The sequence below is a fragment of the Pan troglodytes genome, chromosome 2, assembly GCF_028858775.2.
Source record: "Pan troglodytes isolate AG18354 chromosome 2, NHGRI_mPanTro3-v2.0_pri, whole genome shotgun sequence".
Taxonomy (NCBI): domain Eukaryota; kingdom Metazoa; phylum Chordata; class Mammalia; order Primates; family Hominidae; genus Pan; species Pan troglodytes.
This window is the reverse complement of record NC_086015.1, coordinates 28320647-28341486: the sequence shown is the minus strand read 5'-3', so window position 1 is coordinate 28341486 and position 20840 is coordinate 28320647. Positions and strand designations below refer to the sequence as shown.

The window sequence follows — 20840 nt, the reverse complement described above, 5'->3', positions numbered from 1 at the left end:
TACAGTGTAGAAAAATTGTGGTTTTTTATACTACTAAGTCTCTGTCAGCCACCTTACTGTCTTTTATGCCCTCATTCCTAAGTGTTTCGTTGTGTATTTCCTAAGAACAAGCACAGCCTCTTACATAACTACAGCCTGGTTATCAAACCCAGGAAATTCAACATTGATACATACTATTATTGAATTGACATCCTCTGTTCAAATTTTGTCCATTGTCCAATCATGTCTTTGGTAACAATTCTTTTTCCCAATTAGGATCCATTCCAAGATATCATGCTGCATTTGGTTGTCATGTCTCATTAGGCTCCTTTATTATACAGAAACATTTCCTCAGCCTTTCTTTGTGTTTCCTGACCTTGGTATTTTTGGAGGATACAAGCCAATTATTTTGTAGAATGTCTCCAGTGTGTATTTCTAATATTTCCTCAATGATATGTTCAGGTGATGTGCCTTTGGAAGGAAACACCACATTAATGATCTCGTCCTTCTCAGTGCATCATATCAGGAAGCACATGATGCCACTTTACTCCATTATTGAGGATGTAAGTTTTAATCACTTGGTTAAGGTGCTGTCTGTCGGGTTTTCTCGTTGGAAAGTTACTATTTTCTTCTTTGTAATTAATATATGTTATGTGAAATTAAATACCTTGAGACCATACAAATGTCTTTTCCTCCTTAAATTTTCACCTCTAGTTTTAATATCCATTCTGCCTTGAGGAAGAGTTTTCCCTTCTCCTCTATTTATTTGTTTGTTTACTCATGTGTTTATTTATCTGTATCAATGTGGATTTATGGAGAAATCCACTTTTTTATCTTGAGCCTTCTGTGAGCTCCTCATTGGAGGATGGATGGAAAGGAAAGTCTTCACAGCCTTGGGGGATTCAAAATCTTGTTTCCAAACCAAGTTCTTTTAATTAACTTAGAAGTTTGCTCTTCTTCACTTTTACTCATGAGTTGACACAGTAATCCTTTATTTGAGAGTGGAAATCCAGACAGAGCTGAAACTCATCCCCTTCTACCCTTCCATTCGGATTTCCTTCTCCTTCCTCCAGTGTGTACTCTCAGTAGCCCAAGTGTCAGTTCCAAATTCAGTAGCCAATGTCTTAGCCTAAGATTGGCAGACATTCTAAGATGTTGAAAAAGTTTGCTTTCCCAATATAGACAAGAAAACCCAATGGTGAGATCCTAGTCACTCATTATGCTTTGTGTGTTCTTCCAAAGTAAACATATTTCTGTCCAATTTGTGATAGCATTTGAAGTTCCTTTAACTTTTTTTTAACTTTTATCTTAAGTTCAAGGGTACAAGTTCAGATTTGTTACATAGGTAAACTTGTGTGATGGGGGTTTGTTGTATAGATGATTTCATCACCCAGGTATTAAGCCTACTACTCATTAGTTATTTTTTCTGATCCTCTCCCTCCTCCTATCCTCCACCCAAAAGGCCCTAGTGTGTGTTGCTCCCCTTTATGTGTCCATGTATTTTCATCATTTAGCTCCTACTTATAAGTGAGAACACACAGTGTTTGGCTTTCTGTTCCTGTGTTAGTTTACCAAGGATAATGGCCTCACTGTTCACAATAGCAAAGACATGGAACCAACCTAAATGTCCATCAGTGATAGACTGGATAAAGAAAATGTGGCACATATACCCCATGGAATACTATGCAACCTTTAAAATTCTTAATAGAAGCATTTAATTGAAATCAGGGCTCAAGACTACCATATTGTAAATGATGTACTTAGTATCCTCCTAAGATTTTTTTAATTTTAGCAATGCTTAGCAAGAGATTGAGATGACTTGCCCTCATCTTAGTATTTAAAATTTGCTATGCATACGTGCTTTATTAAATATTGCATTATTTAGATTAAGAGATAAAAAACAAACCTATTTTTTAAAATTAAGGGGCTTATTAATACAAAGTTTTATAGGAGTTTTCTTTCCTTTGTTTGCTTTGTTTTGTTTTTATCATATGGAATCGCCTAATATATAAAGTCAGAGAAATAAATGATAAAGCAGATTAACCTGCCTTTTTCCTTCCTGCACCTGGCAATGCAACACTGAGCCTTTGGTGATATCCACACTGACCTGCACAGTTCAGGAAAGTGACAAAGTAACTAGAAACCACATGAAAAATGAAGACACTTTATTTGACTTGTATGCTGCTGTGCTTGCTAATTCACAGTGAATTGTCTATGGTCCTAGCTTGAATACACAGCCTCATTTCTTTGTGCGACCTTCATTTCCTTGTCAAATGTCTATAGAGATTTGTCTATTGCTCAGTTTTGCCTGTAGCCAGCTGGGTGACATGAGTTGCTGTAGAACTGTGAAACTCTACACCAAGCAATTCATGGCTGTGTGACATTTACACTGACTGTGTGTAGGCTAGGCTATCTAAACCTTTAGCGTTACTTATGGACTACAGTTTTAAACTATTCTACACATCCCACATGAAAAAAATATACAAGACAAAGAATGTTTCTGACAAGAGGTTTTTTTTTTGTAAGTTGGTTTTTCTTCATGCAAATATACTTGGGGGGTAAGAATCCATGTTTCACTTTTACTTTGCATGTGATTCACTCTTGTGTTCAGTCTGCCTGCTCTCCTTGTTGAATTGCAATTTAACCCCTGAAGTTGTCATTAAAGAGAAAATCGACAAAATTTTATCCAGATATTTGTCAATCAATGAATGAAAAAACTAGAGTTTATAAAGAAATACAGTATTACATTTTTAAAAATAGCTTTATTTATCAAGCTATCAAAGCAATCTATACCTAAAGTGGGAATTTGAAAAACAAGGAAAAGAATAAAAAAGACATTGAATATTCATTCTTAATTTCACTAGCTAGTGTTTATAGCTCTTCTTAATATTTTGGAGTGTTTCTTCCAAGTCTTTTTCTATGGGTATGTAGTATATGTGTATGCTTAAAATATGGTTGAATTCATATTTTGTGTGTATAGTTTTTCATCCTGCTGTTTACATTTAATATTTTGTTGTGATGAATTCTTGCATTGTGCGTTTGTAGGTTTGAGTTTGAATGGCTGCGCAAAGACCTTTTAAAACCAACCACCCCGGTTTGAAATTTGCAGGCTGCTTCTGATTTCATACTGCTAAAACAAATGTTCCTGTAGACATCTGTGAAGGCAAATCGTAGACTGCATTTTTGGCTTCTGGTCCATTAAGCCCTGTTACATTCCTTGTCATTTTTGACCCTTTCTAGCTAAAGCAATGACCAGTCACGTTCACCTCTCTTCTCTGGCTCACAGCCCTATCCTCATAGGGACAGCATTACTGAACTGGACCATGGTGCTTGGCCTAAAACATGTTTTCGTTTCTTTGGTTGTTGAAGATAAGCCAGAATGGCAACTTGCCCAAAAGTGATCCAAGAACTTTTGTATGAAAGTTTTGTTTAATAGTACTAACAGGAATGTTTTTAAAATAAAAGTTTTATTAAGGTTAAATTTGTTCCTGTGTTAGAAAGATAAGGTTTATTCTCACATGCCTGAACTAGTTCCTTCCAACATGTTTGCTAGCTCTTCTGTTGACACAAAATGTCAATGGCCTGAGAAAGACTTTACACCCTCAAAAGAGAGATAAAGGAAACTCAAGACCATGAGCTTCTTTATCACAGTGATACACATAGATGCTCACACCATTCTTCATTGTCAGTTGCAGAACCCTTTGTTCCTCCTTCAAAAAGTGTCTTTGTGTTTCTCAGAATGAGCTGGCTCACTCTCTCCCATCTGTCGGAAATGCAAGAGAACTTCATGGAAAGCAAGAGTATATAGGGTTCCCTGTAAGGTTAGAGGTGAGCTCCAGGCACTTAGTCCCGGTCACCATCTGCTCTCATGTGTCTAGCACTACAGACATTGTTACAGAGGTGGGACAGGAAGTGTCTGTCCTACAGGTGTTAAGCTTCTCATTCCCAGCACCTTGGGTGCCTTGGGATGACCTTTTCTCTCCTGTCTCTGCTCTGACTGATTTACTGTGTGACTTTGAGAGGGTGTTTTAAGGACTTGTTCTGGAAAAGATTAAGACAATTTCTAAAGATACATACACTATAAGAAGTTGACCTAAATAAGAACAAAAGGTGAGAAGGCAAAGGAAAACAAGGCTAACAACAAATTGAAGTTTAGGCCAAATTAACAAAATGCATACCACTATTCATTCAATAACATTTTATTGAATGCCTAATATGTACCATTGTCTAGAAGACAATGTTTTTCAAACTTCGTTGCAACACATTAATGGCCTGGGAAACCATCTTAGTAAGTGCCCATCATTTTGAAAGGATTAGGATGTGAAGGCAAGAACAGAATATCGGAGGGCATTGCACAAAGTAAGGGTATTATATCCTTTACGTAACTTTCAGATTTATGTGTGTGTTTGTGCATTAGGTCATGATATAAAATTTCTGTCTGTGGCCATGGCAAAGAAAGTTTTAAAACTACTGATCTAAGGGTATACACAAATTTAGGGCTGAGTTTTTTAGAAGCCAATGGGAAGAGAAAAAACTGATTCGTTGCATGATTTGGGGTGCTGATCTACAATTATACACAAGAAAAAAATTTCTGCTATTCTTCACCAAGAAAAAAAAATGAATAACATACTAAGCAGCGTATTTACAGAAAATCCTGAAAACTTAATGCTGTTTCTTTTAGCCTCCTCTTTTATACCATTTCATATAGATACTACATGCAGGGTGACAGCACCATGTTATAAGATGTCTGAAATTTACCCTGATGTAAGCTGTAGGTCCCGTCACTGTTCCCTGCCATATGTTTGTATTCTTATGAATGCTAAGTAGAAAAAAAAAGTACTGATATTTCTTAAAGAAATTACCTTAAATAAACCTTTTTATTAAAATGAAACATACACACAGAGATGTACACAAATCATTAGCATACAGCTTAACAAATTTTCACAAAACAAATCCACCTATATAATCACCATTTAGATCATGAAATGCAATACTGACAAGAAGCAAAAACTCTCTTCACACCGGCTTTCAGCCTGTCCCCAAAGGAGAGACTGAACTCCCTGGAGTTCTAAAACCAGAGGTGAATTTTGCTTTGTTTTGAACTGTATATAATGGCCTAATATAGAATATACTTTCTTGTGTCTGGCATATTTTGCTCAATATTATGTTTGGAAGACTCTATCATTTCTGACTTGAATTGCACTGTATTACAAGTTTTAATCTGTTCTACTATTGATGAACATTTTAATTGTTTTCGGCTTTTCATTATTATGCAAAGAGCAGCTATGGACATTTTTGTACAGGTCTTTTGGTGACCATGTGTACACATTTCTGTTAGGTTTGGGAGTGAAGTTGCTGGTTAATAATATATGTGTATTCAGCTTTAGGAGATATTATAGAACTGTCAAAATGATTATACTTCACCAACGGTGTATGAGAATTCCAGTTTCTTCACATCTTCTCCAATACTAGGTATTGGCAGTATTTTTAATTTTAGCCATTCTGATGGACGTGTATAGATATCTCATTGTGTTTTAAATTCACACTCTCCTGATAAATAATGAGGTTGAGCACTGTTTATATGTTGGTTTGCATTTGAGTATCTTCTTGTGTGAGAATATCCAAGTCTTTTGGCCATTTTATACTGGGTTATCTTTTTCTTAATGATTTATTGGAGTTCAATATATATCCTGAATATGATTCCTTTGTAAGTCATCTGTAATGAAATTATTGTTTCCCACTTTTCACTCTCATAATGGTGTCTTTTGGTGAACAGAAGTTCCTAATTTTAATATAATCTAATTTCTTACCTTTTCCTTTATTACCTCCTTTTAACATTTATTGTTTACTTATTTCTTTTTTCCTCTATTGTTAATGCTGTTTGTGTCCTGTTTAAGAAAACTTTGTTTACCCCCAAATCATGAATATGTTCCCATATGTTATCTTTCTGAGGATTTCGTGTTTCACCTTTTACATTTTTACCAGCAACCCACCTGGGATTGATTTTCCTGTATCATGTGAAGTGAGGTACAAAAATTTTTTTACAATATGGATATCCAGTTAACCTACCACCATTTATTCAGGACAATGCCCTTTCTCACTACAATGCAGTGTCACTTTTAATGATTAATGATGGTATATGTGTTTCTGTTTTTGTACTCTCTTTGGAGCTCTTGTGATCTATTTGTCTATCCTGTGTCAATAGCATACTGTTTTAATTAATGTAGATTTATAATCCTGTAAATGGTAGTGTTAAGTCCTCTAATATTCTTATCCTTCAATTTTGCCTTGATTATTCTTGGCTCATTGCTATTTCACATATATCTTAGAATTAGTTTACTAATTTCCACCAGAAAAAAAAACCCAAGACTTATGAGATTTTGATAGGGATTACTGTATATTGAATCTATATACTAATTTAGGGAGAATTGACATTTTACAATATTGAGGCGCCCAATCTATGATCATGTATTGATCTCTTTTGCTTTTTCTCAGTAAAGTTTTGTAGTTTCCCATTTAGAAGTCTTGAATATCTTTTAAAAATGGATTTTAAAGTATTTGATACTTTTATGCCAATATAAATGGTATAATTTACCGAATTTTATTTTCTAAATGTTTGTTGTTGGTATATAGAATTCCAATTGACTTTTATATGTTGATCTTATATCCAGTGGTGTGGCTTTATTAACTTATTAGTTTTAATAATTTATCTGGAGGATATTTTGGTTTTCCTCATACACCATTATGATTTCAAAGAGTAACCACAGTTTTATCTCTTCCTTTTTCAGTCTTTTTTTTTTCCTAATTGCAAAGCCTGCAATTTCTAGTATAATGTTTTATAGAGGTGGTTATAGAAATTATCCTTGAATTATTTTTTGTCTTAGGGGAAACTTTCAATATTCATCATTAGCATGTTTGTTATACGGTTTCATCAAATTGAGAGCATTTTCTTCCAATCCCAGTGTGTTGTAAATTGGAGAGTAAATCCCCCTTGTGAGGTCTTTAAGGATCACTTCAGTAAGGCCATGGAAATACTATGAGAGGCATATGCAATTAAATGATCTATTATGCTTGCAGGTCCTAGAAAGGAAAGCACAGCACATCGTGCAGAAGGCCGCATGGGAGAAGGGCCAGGTGAGCGGGCTCACTAAGTAACTGGGGAGCCAAGAGAGTGAGGACCTACAAACTGTGCCTCTTTAGTGGGTCAGGAAGGCATATACAAGGAAAAGGCATGAGGGGATTTCATTGGTGTGTTTGAATGTCACTAGGTGACATTCAGGGGAAGGAAAGAAGGGGGACTTGTAGCAGGGACCAGCCTTATTACACTAGTACAACCTGGTCACTGGGGCAGGGTGTGTTCACAATCTATTGTAGGGCTGTTGAGGCATTGCAGGGCTGTTCAGGCATTTTCAAAATTTGCCATACACCTAGTTTGCTGAGTGTTTTATCATGAATAGATCAATGCATCCATTTAAAGGACCAGATGCTTTTATTTTTCTGTCAATAGAGTGCTTTACATTGATAGCTAATATTAAACCAACCTTATATTTTTAAAAGAAAACCCTCTTGCGTTAACGTGTTATCCTTTTAAAATTATCTCAGGATTCGGTCTGCTAACACTTTGTTTACTTTTTCTTCTAAATTCATAAAAAATACTAGTTGATAATTTTCTTTTCTTATAATACCCTTATACTGTTACGGGATCAAGACTATGCTGGCCTCATAAAATGAGTTTCATCAAATCAGTTGAGACATGATCCCACTTCTTCTATAACCTGAAAGAACTATGTAAAATTGGTGTGGTTTTTCCTTTAAGTATTTAGTAGAACTCACTCTCCAGCAGTTTAGGCCTAGAGAATACTGTGTGAGTAGATTTGTATGTACAAATTCAATTTCTTTAATGAGTATAGTACCATTCACATTTTTATTATTTTTTCCTGTTTGAGTAAGGATTTTTTTAAGCAATGTGTCCATTTCATTGACATTTTCAAATATTGCCATGAAGTGTTCATGTATCCCCTTATCTTTTTATTGTCTGTAGGATTTATAGTGATTTTTTTTTTATTCTTTAAAAAGAAATTTTTTTAAAATTTTAAAGAAAAATTTTTTTCTTTAAAAAGAAAAAGAAAAATTCTTTATTCTTTTTTTATTATTTATTATTTTTATGTAATTTTTCCTTTCTCTTCTTTTATCTTAATAAATCTGGCTATAGGTTTATGATTTTATTAGTATTTTCAAAGAACCAGTTTTTGACTTGATTGATTTTCTCTGTTACAGTAACTCTGTTCTCTGTATTACTAATTTCTGACCTTTGTTATTTTCTCCTTTCCACTTTTGTTGACCCTAATATGGTATTATTTTTAGGGCTTCTTGAAATGGATACTTAAATCATTGACTGTCTTATTAGATCCTTGGCTGTCATTTTTTCTGATACATGCATTTAAGTATAGAAATTTCCCTCCACTCACACCTTTAGCTGCATCTCACACACTTGAGATGGCATGTTTTCTTCTATTTCAGTTAATAATATTGTCTAATTTCCATTGTGCTTAATCTTTGACCCATGGGTTAATTAGAAGGGTATTGCTTAATTTCCAAATATTTGTGTAATTTTTAGTTATTTTATTATTGATTTCTGTTTAATTATGGTGTGGTCAGTAAACATCTTATGTTTGATTTTTGATCTTTGAAATTTATTCAGACTCATTTATTATCAACACATAAATTTTGGTAAATGTTCAATGTGTATTCTGTAATTGTTGGCTGTAATGTTATAAATCAATTAGGTCAAATGTGTTCATCACCTTATCCTTATCTACGTTCTTACTCATTTTTAACAGCCTGTTCTACCAGTTACTGAGAGAGGTGTATTAAACCCTCCCACATTAATTGTGGATTTTCTTATCTCTTTTTCTAGTTCTAGCAATGTTGGCTTTATATATTTTGAGGCTTAATAACTAGGTACATTCAGATTTAGCACTCATATCTTTCTATTGGATTCTTTTACTATTATGAAATGTCTTTTTTATCTCTAGTAATATCCCTTGTCATTAAGTTTACAGTATCTGATATTAACATAATTTACATGTAATTTTTTCAATCCTTTTTTTCTTTGAAATTGTGTACCCTAATACCAAAAGTGTCTCAGTTAAGCAGCATTTAACTGGGATTTAAAAAATAATTTAGTATATGTATATTTTGTGAACTGTTTTTCTGCATTTTATGCAATTACTGATATATCTGGGTTATAATCCATCATATTACTCTTTGACATTTTATTTGCCCTAGTTATTTACTGTTCCTTTTCCTCTCCTTTGTTACCATATTTTAAATTAATGAAATATTTCACCTCTACTGGCTTGTTATTCATTTATTCTTTTACTCTTCTTTTAGTGGTTACCCTAGGAATTACAAAGTGAATCATTAATTTATTAGTGTATAATATAAATTGTGACTTTGACTACTTTCCAGAAAATGCAAGGGACTTAATTTTACTTACCACTCCTCCTTTTTGTATTATTGTCTCACATTTCAATTCTAGATATGTTTTAAATCCCACAAGATATAACAATTATTGTTTTAAATAGTTAATATTCATTTAGATTTACTGCATATTTACCATTTCTGTTGTTCATCATTCCTTCCTGTGTTTCCAAGCTCCCATCTGGGATATTTCTCCTTCTACTGGAAGTATACTTCTTTAAATATTCTTTTAGTTTTGGTCCGCTTTATTAACTTTATTTAATTTTAATTAAATAAAGCAAACTTTATTAGCTTTATTAAAGTCTCATTGACATAAAATAAATTGTATTTAAAATATACAATTTGATAATTTATGACATATGTATACGCTGTTAAAGCATCCCCACAATCAATACAATCAACCAATCCAACACTCCTCAAAAGTGTCCCCGTTTGACACTTTAAATGTGGAGCATAACTCTAGGGGCATTTAGAACCATCCCTTCTTTTCCTGGGTTTTTGTATTGAGTTCAGCATAGAACTAGACCAATATCTGCCAATTCCCTGGGCCAGCATAATAATAAAAACAACACTTACAGCATGCTTTCTTGAGCCAGGCACTCTTCTAAGCACTTTATACATTTTTAATATTGAACTTACTAATTTAATCCTCATCACGTCTCTATAAATTAAGTATTGTTATTGTCCTATTACGGAACTTGAGGCACAGAGTAGTTTGCTGCACTATGCATGCCTAAAGTGTCTATTTGTTTTTATTATTATGTTGTTTCAGTTCTAATTGTGTCCACTCAATCAAAAGAACCATTATAAAGCTTGTTCTTGTATATAACCTTGACTGACAACCTCAATCCCCAGATTCTGCTATTGCTCCTTCATGGATAGTGGTTTCCCTGCCATGCTTTGTTTGGCGATCCTCTAGGAGTGATTCTCTGAAGTGGTGAATGCCATCCTTGTTTAAAGGGGTAGGAGGGACAATAATCTAATTCTACCTAAGAGAGAAGACAGTAAACTGATGCTGTGTTTCCATTGCTGTTGGAAAAAGAACAGTAAATGACAGCAAAATTGAATAGCTTGATACTTGCACTGTATAAATTACCCAGCGGAAGAGATGTGTTGAGAGGGAAAGTGAGGATTTGATCTCTGCCTTTCAGTTTTCAGTCATTGTCAACCACAAACTACAAAAATTGGCTCAGCAAACCTTGGCTTCATCCAGGATACTAGGGAGCAAGCCAAGAGATTTTTTTTCCCCTGCTAAGTTGCTCAGGATTGGTCTTTTGTGGATATGTTTACATTGGTGAATAAAGTCAGAGTACTTTAGTCATTTTGCTTCAGTAGTGTTTTTCATACTGTGGTTGGGCTATATTAGTGGGTAATGAAATCAATTTAGCAGATTATTACTAACTTTTTAAAAAATGAAATAGTACATAAAATAGAACAAAATAGGGTAGAGTTAAATGGAATAGAAGGTATCCAAGTGTATCACAGGAGTAAGAATATTATTTTGTGGAACTTTTGTTTCGGAGATATATATATATCCCTACATATTTGTGTATATGTGTGTAGGTTAAAACATTATTTTTTATTGTGGATCATGGTCAAATAATTACTGCTGGGAATTTAGTACATTAGAGGATTTTTTTTTACAATTTTGTGAGAATATTTTTCTATATAGATAGTTTTCCAAATGTTATTTGTTTCTGTTTGAACAGGTCATACGTCAGAATTTGATGTTCAGGGGAGCAGGGAAAGTCTTCATGCTGATGTAGAGAGTAGTAATTTTCTTGTTGATCAACTACAAGTAGAAAACAAATTTGGCTTATCTGAATCTGTCTTTATTGTGGTTCTATGTTGAAATTACATGTCTTTTCAAATGTCAGATAGAAAACATCCCAAGGAAATAAAATCACCATAGTGACATTCAAATGCCAACCCAAAAGTCACCATCCTTTAAAACACAGGTGGCTTTTGGCAATACTATACACCTACTTGCCAGTGATTGGAGTTCAGAATTTACCAAACAATATAGTTGCTCATAGTTGATTGTGATGACATGTGCTGTTTTTAAAACTTTACTATGATAATTGTATAATAGAGTAAGTTTTCATGTAAATACAGTTTTCCCTCCTAATTCAGCTTAGTTAAAATCTGTGTCAATTGCTTTGAATTAACATTAAATGGATTCATGAACTTGGGTAAGACCTAGTTAGTAATCCAACTGTATGTGATTAAATTTCCCACATGTGGGAAATAAATATATATATATATAAATAATATATAATATATAAATAAATAATATATAATATATAAATAAATATATATATATCAGTATGTAATACATTCTGCCAAATATACCCATTCACTGGTACTAGATCTTTACGAAACTAAAGAACAGTCAATACAATAAATATTAATAAAAATACTAGCTCTAGAAAATGCCTTACAGCAGAGATGGCATGTAAGTTTCTTCTTAAACTGGTTGGCAATACCTGTCTGGGTGCTATTTGAGAAGGATTTGGAGATTGTGGTTGGATTCAGTAGTAAAGAAAGATTGCAATTGATTAGTCATCTCTGTGGTGAACATGGGAGATGGGCAGTGATGATATATATGCTTTATGTTTATCTTAGAACTTTCTAGTTTAGTAAATTGTTATGGTATCTTGGAAACAGGAGTTGCTTTGTCTATTTTATAGAAGGAAGAAAAAGAATAACAGATGGATGTTGCCCATAGTTAAGCCTTTCAGTACTCTTGCGCTTGTTTCGTTTCTGTTCAGGTTCAGCTAGATTATTTGTTTAATCCATGCCTCATAAATGTTTCCATTTTCTCCTTTTTTATTCCCATTGCCACTGTTATGTTTTTGACCCTCATTAAAGAAATTATGATAGAAGCTTTCTAGATGACTTCCTTGCTTCTGGTGCTTAAACAGTTTTGATGGGGTCAGAGGTCATAGACTCCACTGAAATCCATGCAACAGCTATGCACCATCTCTCAGGAAATTGAATGCTCGAACAAACTTCTACAAATTACTTAAGGAGGGTTGCGAATTCCCTGAGGTCTACACTTAAATTAATAACCCCTAGTCTAGTTTGCCATTCTCTAATTGATCCTTCACATTTCTATCAGGCTAATATTCCTAATGCACAACAGGTATTATATTATCCTTTGCTCAGAGCCATTAAATTTCCCATTGCCTTTAGAACAAAAGTCCAATCTGCTTGGATTAGAACCAAGTCTTTCAAGCTGTAGCACTGTTTCTGCCTTTGCAGCCTTATCACCCATTCTCTACCTCTGTTTCCCTCTCCCAAACACACAACCTTCTAAGCCAAACCAGAATACTTGCTATTCCCTCGGTATTTCCTGCACTTCTCTCCTATAGTTGCTGCAGCCTGGGCATTCTTTCCCTCATTTCCACCTAGTTGGGCCCTTTCTAACCTTCAAGCCCTGTATCTTTTCTGATTCTGTTATTTTTAAGGATGTCACAAAAGCACTGAGCAACACCTTGTATGGTACCTTGCACAGCATGACTGTGTATTCACCTGCTTGCCCACAGATCCTCTCCATGCCCTGCCTCTGTATTACTGAGGGGCTGCCTCCTGAGGTATGTGCCTCCTCTGGGTTCAGCCATTGGAAGGCCTTGGAGGAAGATCGGAGGACTGAAGGAACGGAGAAGCCAGGGTATTTCTTCTCCACGCTCTCTGCCTCAGACAATATCTCTGACAACAGTTGTGTCTCCTCTGTGGCTTCAGTTCCTACTGGAGTGGCCAGTTAAAGCTTTCAGTTTCTGCTGAATGACCCCCACCCCAGGGCTCCAATATCAACACCTCCATTCTCATCTCGATAGCTTAGGGGTTTCCTGCTGGATGCCTCATTCTCCCCTGTTCGACTTCACATCTTTTCCTTCACTTACGTAATCAATCCCCTGCATTATTATCTTTCTGTTTAAATACTTAAACCAGTTTATGTTTTCCTGGATAACCCTGATTGATACAGCTGGTGTTTGATGGATATTTGCTGAATTTTTAAAACCATTTTCTATGTAGGCATCTCTCTCTTTTTTTTTTTTTTTTGAGTGCAACAGGGATAAGCCCTCTATCAGTTATCTAGTGCATAATGACATTATTTGGAATTACCAGGGATAGTAAAAAATTACCACAAAACATAGTTTGAAATGATTAGCATTCAGTAGCTCATGAGTATGAGAGTTGGCTGGGTGATTCTGCCAGTCTTGGGTGGGCTCACTCATGCATTTGTGGTCAGCTGTATGTCAGCTAGGTGACTCTGCTCATCTTCCCTGGGCTGTCTTATATGGATGGGACTTGGCTTGTCTAGGCTGACCTGGGATGGCCTTGGTGGAGACAACTGATGTGAGTCAACTCCGCTATGTGTTTCTCATCCATAACAAGCTGTCTAAGGCATATTCTCATGGCAATCACAGGAGAACAAGAGAAAATACTTAAATGTAGCAAGAACTTTTTCAGACTTCTATATGCAGCATATCTGATAACATTCCATTGACCAAAGCAAGTCACATGGCCAAAAACACAATCAAAAAGCACAGGAGAATAGACTTAACCTCTTCAGTGAGAGGAACTACAAAGTTACATGATAAAAGGGTAGATGCAGGGAGGGGTAAAGTGTTGTGCCTATTGTTAACAATACTGTATTTTGCACTTAAAAATTTGTTATAATCTGGGCATGGTGGCTCATGCCTATAATTCCAGCACTTTGAGAGGCTGAGGCAGGCAGATCGCTCGAGCTCAGGAGTTCGAGACCAGCCTGGGCAACATGCATGGCAAAACCCCGTCTCTACAAAAATATAAAAATTGGCTGAGTGTGCTGGTACACGCCTGTCATCCCACCTACTCAGGATGCTGAGGCAGGAGAATCGCTTGAGCCAGGAAGTGGAAGTGTCAGTGAGCCAAGATTGTACCACTGCACTCCAGCCTGGGTGACAAAGTGAGACCCTGTCTCAAAAAAAAAAAAAAAAAAAAAAAGGTAGATCTCATGTTAATTGTTTTACCACAGAAAGGAAAGGAAAGGAAATGAAAGGAAACGAAAGGAAAGGAAAGGAATAAGGAAGGGAGGGAGGGAAGGAGGGAAAAATTAGAAAAAAAAAATAGATATTGACAAAACTCCCAAAAGCAAAGCCAAAAGAAAAAGAATTTGTTTCTCTAGAAGATATAATGTGATGGCTTGTCAATAACAAAATGTCCACCAACGTAGCAGAAAACCATGGGCAAATCATTGAAAGGAAGGCAGGAAGGAAGGAAAAAAAGAAGGAAGGAAACAGAGGGAGGAAAATTCACACAATAAGAAATACAAATAATGTTTAAACATATCAGAAGATTTACAGCTTTACCTACCCAAGATATATGTGAATTCTAACTAGGATTCCATTTATCTGCTATCAAATAGATAAATATAATGTTTAATAACATATTAGCAAAGATATGGAGAAACAGGACTTTCAGACATAGACATAAATTGAAACAACCTCTATAGAATCTAATTTGGAAATACAATCACAATGTAAAATGTGCATTCCCATTGAATGGCCAATTCTATTGAGATTTGTTCTGTATTTTAACTTGTATGTGTGAGAACTGGCACTTACACAGTGTTGTGCTTTGTAGTCCTATTTGGATAGCAGAAGAAAAGACTTCACTGGCCTTCAATAAGTGTGATATTATGGGATACTATTTAACTGTCAAAATAAAACTTTACAAGAATGAATAAGCACTTTACAAAAAAAAAAAGCCACTAATACAATGCAATCAATCTAGCTCAGGCTTCATATGATTTAGTGAAAAACCAGAGATGAGAGACAGAGAGAGAGAAAAGAAGGTGGAAGAGGAGGAGGAAGAGGAGGAGGAGGAGCAGGAGGAAGAGGAAGAGACGGAGAAGGAGGAGAAGGAGAAGGAGGAGGAATTAATTTTGCTCTAATATTAACCCCTTTAAAATTGAATTCATTTAAATTTAACCCTTTAAATGCTTTGCAACAAAATATGCATAATGTATTTGCTAGTTTGTTCTGTGCAATTTCATTCATACAAAGTTACTGTCAAAATAATTGGCCAGTAAAGAGCCATTTATAAATAACATATTAGTAAACCAAGTTAAAGGGACTTTATTTATCCTTTAACCTTCAATTTGCATTAATTGGGAGCAGTCATGGGAAATAGTGCCAACCTCACCTCAGGTCAGATGGCTTAACAAAATGAACTGTTTCATGCCCAGAAATAAATATATTCCAAATATAAATATGAATCAGTTACAAAACAGATTCCTTTGAAACTACAAAATAACCACACTGTTAATATATTTGTGCTCCAATTAAAAATGTGCAAAGAACACACATTCTGAGCTAAAGCTGTCCCAGGGAGTGATTCTCATTTTTGCTTTGAATCTTGTGTAAACAAAACTAGGCAGTCTCCTTTGAGCCATGAAGAAATTCACAGCCCCTGTTTTCTAAAGAGAAGAACTGAAAATGGGTATGTTTAAGTTGGAAGGGTTTGAGGCTTGAACTTGTTGCTTTAAATTTCCTTCATCACTGGGAAATCACTTTCAATTTGTCTACTTGAAGAACTGTAATTTGGTTTGTTCTCAGTTGGAGGCACACCATGAAAAAGATGCCGCATGTTTGTATTATAGGAAAAGTTGGAAACCACCTCAGTGACAGTGTTTCATTTTCTTCTTTGCAGTTTTATCTTTAAAACCTAAATCTGTTCTCAATCATTTAGAACAAGGCCCATGACATCAGACTGCCTGGGTGCAATTCTTGGCTGGCCTCTTCTGCACTGTTTGACTTTGGGCAAAATGCTTAACTCTTCTCCTCTCCTTTCTTCATCTGGAAAACGGGGTCATTTATAATACTTACCTCATATGGTCATTGTGAGGATTACCTTATGTGAAATTAGACAAAATAATTAGAACAACCCAGTCCATAATGTGTGTTTAATAAATGCTGTGTATACAAACTTATTAATTATATGAGAATTTTTAGGTTTTTCACAGAGTCAAGTTCAGATATATTGCTCAAAGCCTAAATCAAAATTACACTCTCAAAAAAAAATATTGAGGTCCAATTTTTGCATCATATATATATATATATATATATATATATAGTTTTGTATTTATATATTAATGTCAGGGGTAATGGTGTATATGTATACATAATTGCCATAAAGTCATAACAACTGCTACAAACACAAGCCTTCCTGGCTTTGTTAATGTAGTCTTTGAGAATCCTTTTTGAATAAGCTTCTTAATTGCCTTGGTCTTCAGCCGCACATTATCAGAGTTTCTGACTGTCAGCCAAATGGTGAGGTGAAGTTAAAGGTTTTGGACTTGAAGGTTTATGAAATGGGCGGTGCAGAGAGATATTGAAGAAAATAAATAAATACAACTCCAAAGTCTACCTTAATGTTGTTTTAAAAGGAAAGAAAATTAGTAATAAGGAAGTCAATTTTAATAAATACATTTTTCCTTTTAACATACTGAGTGTCCACTGTATGGAGTCATAGGGTGGAAGAACCACTGCAGAAAGAAGACAGGGCAGCTTCTTCAGAAGCCCAGAGTCAAGAGCAGAGAAAATTTGCTTATGCTCACATACATATGCACACCCACACATAACCAACAATCGCTTTAATGATATAACAAGGGCTTTTATGTAGCCATAAACGTTGGATATTGGGTGAAAAGCCAACAACTGAGTATGTATTTACTCAATGTGGCAGTTAAAGGGAATGAGCTGGTATAGATTAGCGTGGTTCAAGCCCACATCCATCATATTGAGTCAAAAGTGTAGAACAAAAGATACACAAACAGAGATTCATATCATATAGGTAAATTAGAAATACACAAACATTGTTCATTGCCTTGGATATGCATTTATGTATGTGAATGTTAAAAAGGAAAAATAGTGGTCTTGAAAGATACAAACCAACTCACATTCTGGGCTTGGTGTGGGGTTGTCAAGGAGATTATACCTATGCTCTAATTTTTCTAATTTAAAAAAACGCATTCTTCATGTTATTTTAAAATATACCCTTTTTTAAATTAAAAAAATTATAGCATAGGTGACAAAATGTTTATATTTTGGGTAGTGGGAACCCAGATGTTTTCCCTGCTAACCTCTGTTTTTCTAAAATTTCTATGTTATTTACAACAACAACAACAAAAATTGTAGGACTGCAGTTAGTTGAAAAGTGGCTTGTCACTTGCCATGCAGACAGCCACTCGGCGACATCCTCTGCGGCATGGCAGGTGTCGTGGTCTGTTTGGCTGCCCTTCTCATCTTGTTTGTACCTGGGAGAAGTGTTCACCATATGATTGCATTTAGCACAATCTAGACAGCTCCATGGCTTCACGCTCAGATGCATACCCTGATGAAGAACCCATCGCTTCCCCACAGGTTTCATATGGCAGTGCCCCACCCGACGGCTCAATTGCAGCTCTTATATGTTGAGACCTATTCCAGGAACCATCCACTGAGATAAAGCAGGATTCTCTTTAACACAAAGTGGCTAAACAGTTTGAGGTTCACATTTGCCTTTTATTCATCTTCCCAGACTGCCAATCCAAAGCTCTTGGGTCTTGTTCCTAAAACTCCACAGAAATGTACATCTCTGAGATTCACAAAATTGTCCCATGCCTGTCATGTGTTCTTACAGTCCTTGTGTTAGAGTCCCTTTCCCTGAAACCATCTCCCCTTTAGAATAAGATTTTATCTAAGTCTATTTGCATCTATTCAAAATCAGAGATAGCTCTGAAACCAGACCCTATTTAAACATAGAAATAAGAACAGTTGTAGATTAATCGAATGTTGGGAAACTTTAAAACAACAAATTATATTTATCTTCTGTGTTTCCTTTTTTCCAGATCTGCGATTTCCTTCTGGTTGGCTGTCCTGCGTGGGTGCCAAGTTCCACACATGATTTAATGAGTAAGAAGGTCAGATGTCAGCTTGACTATTTGCAGCCTTGTGATCTTTGCTATTAATTGTCCCTTTTTAGCATTATTGGAATTATCTCCTAATGTGTAGTGTTGCTGTTGTTGTTATTTAATGTAGTTTTGAACTCTATAGGTATTCCGAAAAAATATAAAGCATTAAATGAACTAAAAACATAACAGAAAAGCAATGATACTGATTCACTCGAGAAAAGAAGAGTAACAGGGCAGTGAGAGAAAAGAGCCCATTTTCACTTGTTATGCCAGAAAATTGTGCTCAGTGAAGATCCAACAATCCTTTCCCATGTGTCTTTTCCTTGAGTGCTAAAAAGGCAGGTGGATCATGAGGTCAGGAGATCAAGACCATCCTGGCTAACATGGTGAAACCCTGTCTCTACTAAAAAATACAAAAAATTAGCCGGGCGTGGTGGTGGGTGCCTGTAGTCCCAGCTACTCAGGAGGCTGAGGCAGGAGAATGGTGTGAACCCAGGAGGCGGAGCTTGCAGTGAGCAGAGATCACGCCACTGCACTCCAGCCTGGGCGACAGAGTGAGACTCCATCTCAAAAAAAAAAAAAAAGGCATGAGAATTAGATAACCCATTGGTTCCAGCGAGTCAGATAGGGTACAAGCACCTGTGCAGTAAAGATCCACTTGACTAGCAAGTCTTCTGAATTTGCCTTTCAGTCCTGAGGTATGTGGTCATATCAAGCAACCATTCAGATCACTGGGTTATAATTTAGGATCCAGTTTGTTTACATTATTATAACAACACAGTTTCAGTTTATCTCTGCATATAAGGTTGTGTCAGAACTTTCCTTTCTGTGTTTATTATTTTTAGCAGTTTAAAAACTAACTATGGAAAAATGGCTTTTTGGTAATAAGGTGACATTCAGGCTTGGTCAGGATCTGGCAGAGTCTATAGAAATGCTCACTGGCTGCGGGAGCCAGGCCTTTTGAATGCTGTCTTTGTGCCTCCTCTTGCCCATGGCCTCTGGCCTATTGTCTAGGCGCCTGGGTTGGGGTGGTGCTATCTGATTGTAACCAGTGCTAGTATTACAGCACTCAGTGCCCAGGCCCTCCCTTGGGGCCCCCTGTCTGGCTGCCTCTGTCTCCCAGCCCTCCCTAGAGAGGACCAGCCATAGTTCTCATATCAAAAAACACTATTTGTAATTTATAGAATGTTCAAGAAAAAGAGATCACTAAGAATCTTCAAGACCTATGGTTCTCTAAGTGTTTTTCATCTTTACAAATAGCCCTCTCCTTTTCCCATTGGAAATCTTCCAGTGGCCCCCAATTTGTAAAGCATGGAAAAGGACAGCTGTTCTGTTTAAAGATGAGAAGGCTCCTGCAACCCCAGTCCCCAGCCTCTTCTTCATCCCACCTCAATCAAGGTGACCTCAGAGGTCTTCCATTCCCACCAGGAAACCGGGGGCACCTCCGAATACTTGCACACTCTTTTTACAAGGCATTCTCCTCAATTTACAGATAAGGAAACTAAGAAGAGATTTCTATAAATGCTGAAAACCTGAGGCATTAGACACAAAAGAATGAACACTGTATTAATTCATTTTATGTAGTTCTAGAGAAGGAATAACTAATCTGTGGTGATAAGAATCAAAATAGTGATTACCTTGGGGAGAAGAGAGGATTGGCTGGCAAGGGGCATGAGGGAATTTTCTAGAGTGATGGAAATGTTTATAGAACCGTGGGCTACCTGGCATCTGTTAAAACTCACCTGTGCATTTTACTTTATATAAATTGTACTTCCATTAAAAATAAAAACAGAGGAAAATAAAGAAAACATAAATTCAGCATTTAGTGAATGAAAATAACTGTAGCCAAATATTTGAGTTTGATCAATTTCCTTAAAGCTATGTGGGCTGTTTATTGGATCCAGTCTAAAGTCATTACGCAGAGTTTCTGAAGATTGAAAATCATGCTGTTCTAATATTTTTTGTTCAATAATCAGCAAATCCAGAAAGAAAAAACTCTCAAGGAATTCCAAGCAATGAAACCTGTAACATGGCTAAGATGTGAGACCTGGGAGTTGTGGGAGTAGAGATTCAGAGGACAATATTTGATTCCGCTGACCACAGAGGCCAAGAATCATTGCCCTCCCAGTGTGTAGCTCCCAGGAGGTTTAGAGAGGCACCATATTCCAGATGGGGTCCTCTGAGCTTTTAGGGCTCTGAGAAGCCCCTTAAAAGTCTGTGCTGGGAGGAGTGCTGGTGGGGAGAGACCATCTGGGTCACCACCCAACATGCAGCTGGACTTTTATCTGTTTAGGTATTGGGCTTCTCTATCCATTTCCATGTATATAAAGAATTCCATAAGTGAGAAACATGTGACAAACGTTACACATGTTGTATACCCATTCTGGTATATATTATTTCCTTAATAAGCCAGATGACATGGAATTCTACGCTTTTA

The 20840-nt window shown here is 36.0% G+C and overlaps 1 protein-coding gene across 23 annotated transcripts in view; it reads left to right on the top strand.

Annotated features, from left to right (window-relative positions):
* The window catches only part of THRB (thyroid hormone receptor beta), a 376864-nt gene that overhangs the window by 140028 nt on the left and 215996 nt on the right, over positions 1–20840 (top strand). For 21 of the 23 annotated variants that reach the window (XM_016940582.3, XM_054680443.1, XM_054680441.1 and 18 more), the window contains exon 2: positions 18341–18412. The gene's annotated coding sequence lies outside the window, so the exon portion shown is untranslated. Of the gene's footprint in view, positions 1–6615; positions 7114–18340; positions 18413–20840 lie in introns of those variants that run through there. The other 2 variants (XM_016940583.4, XM_063806668.1) reach the window with 1 other exon arrangement.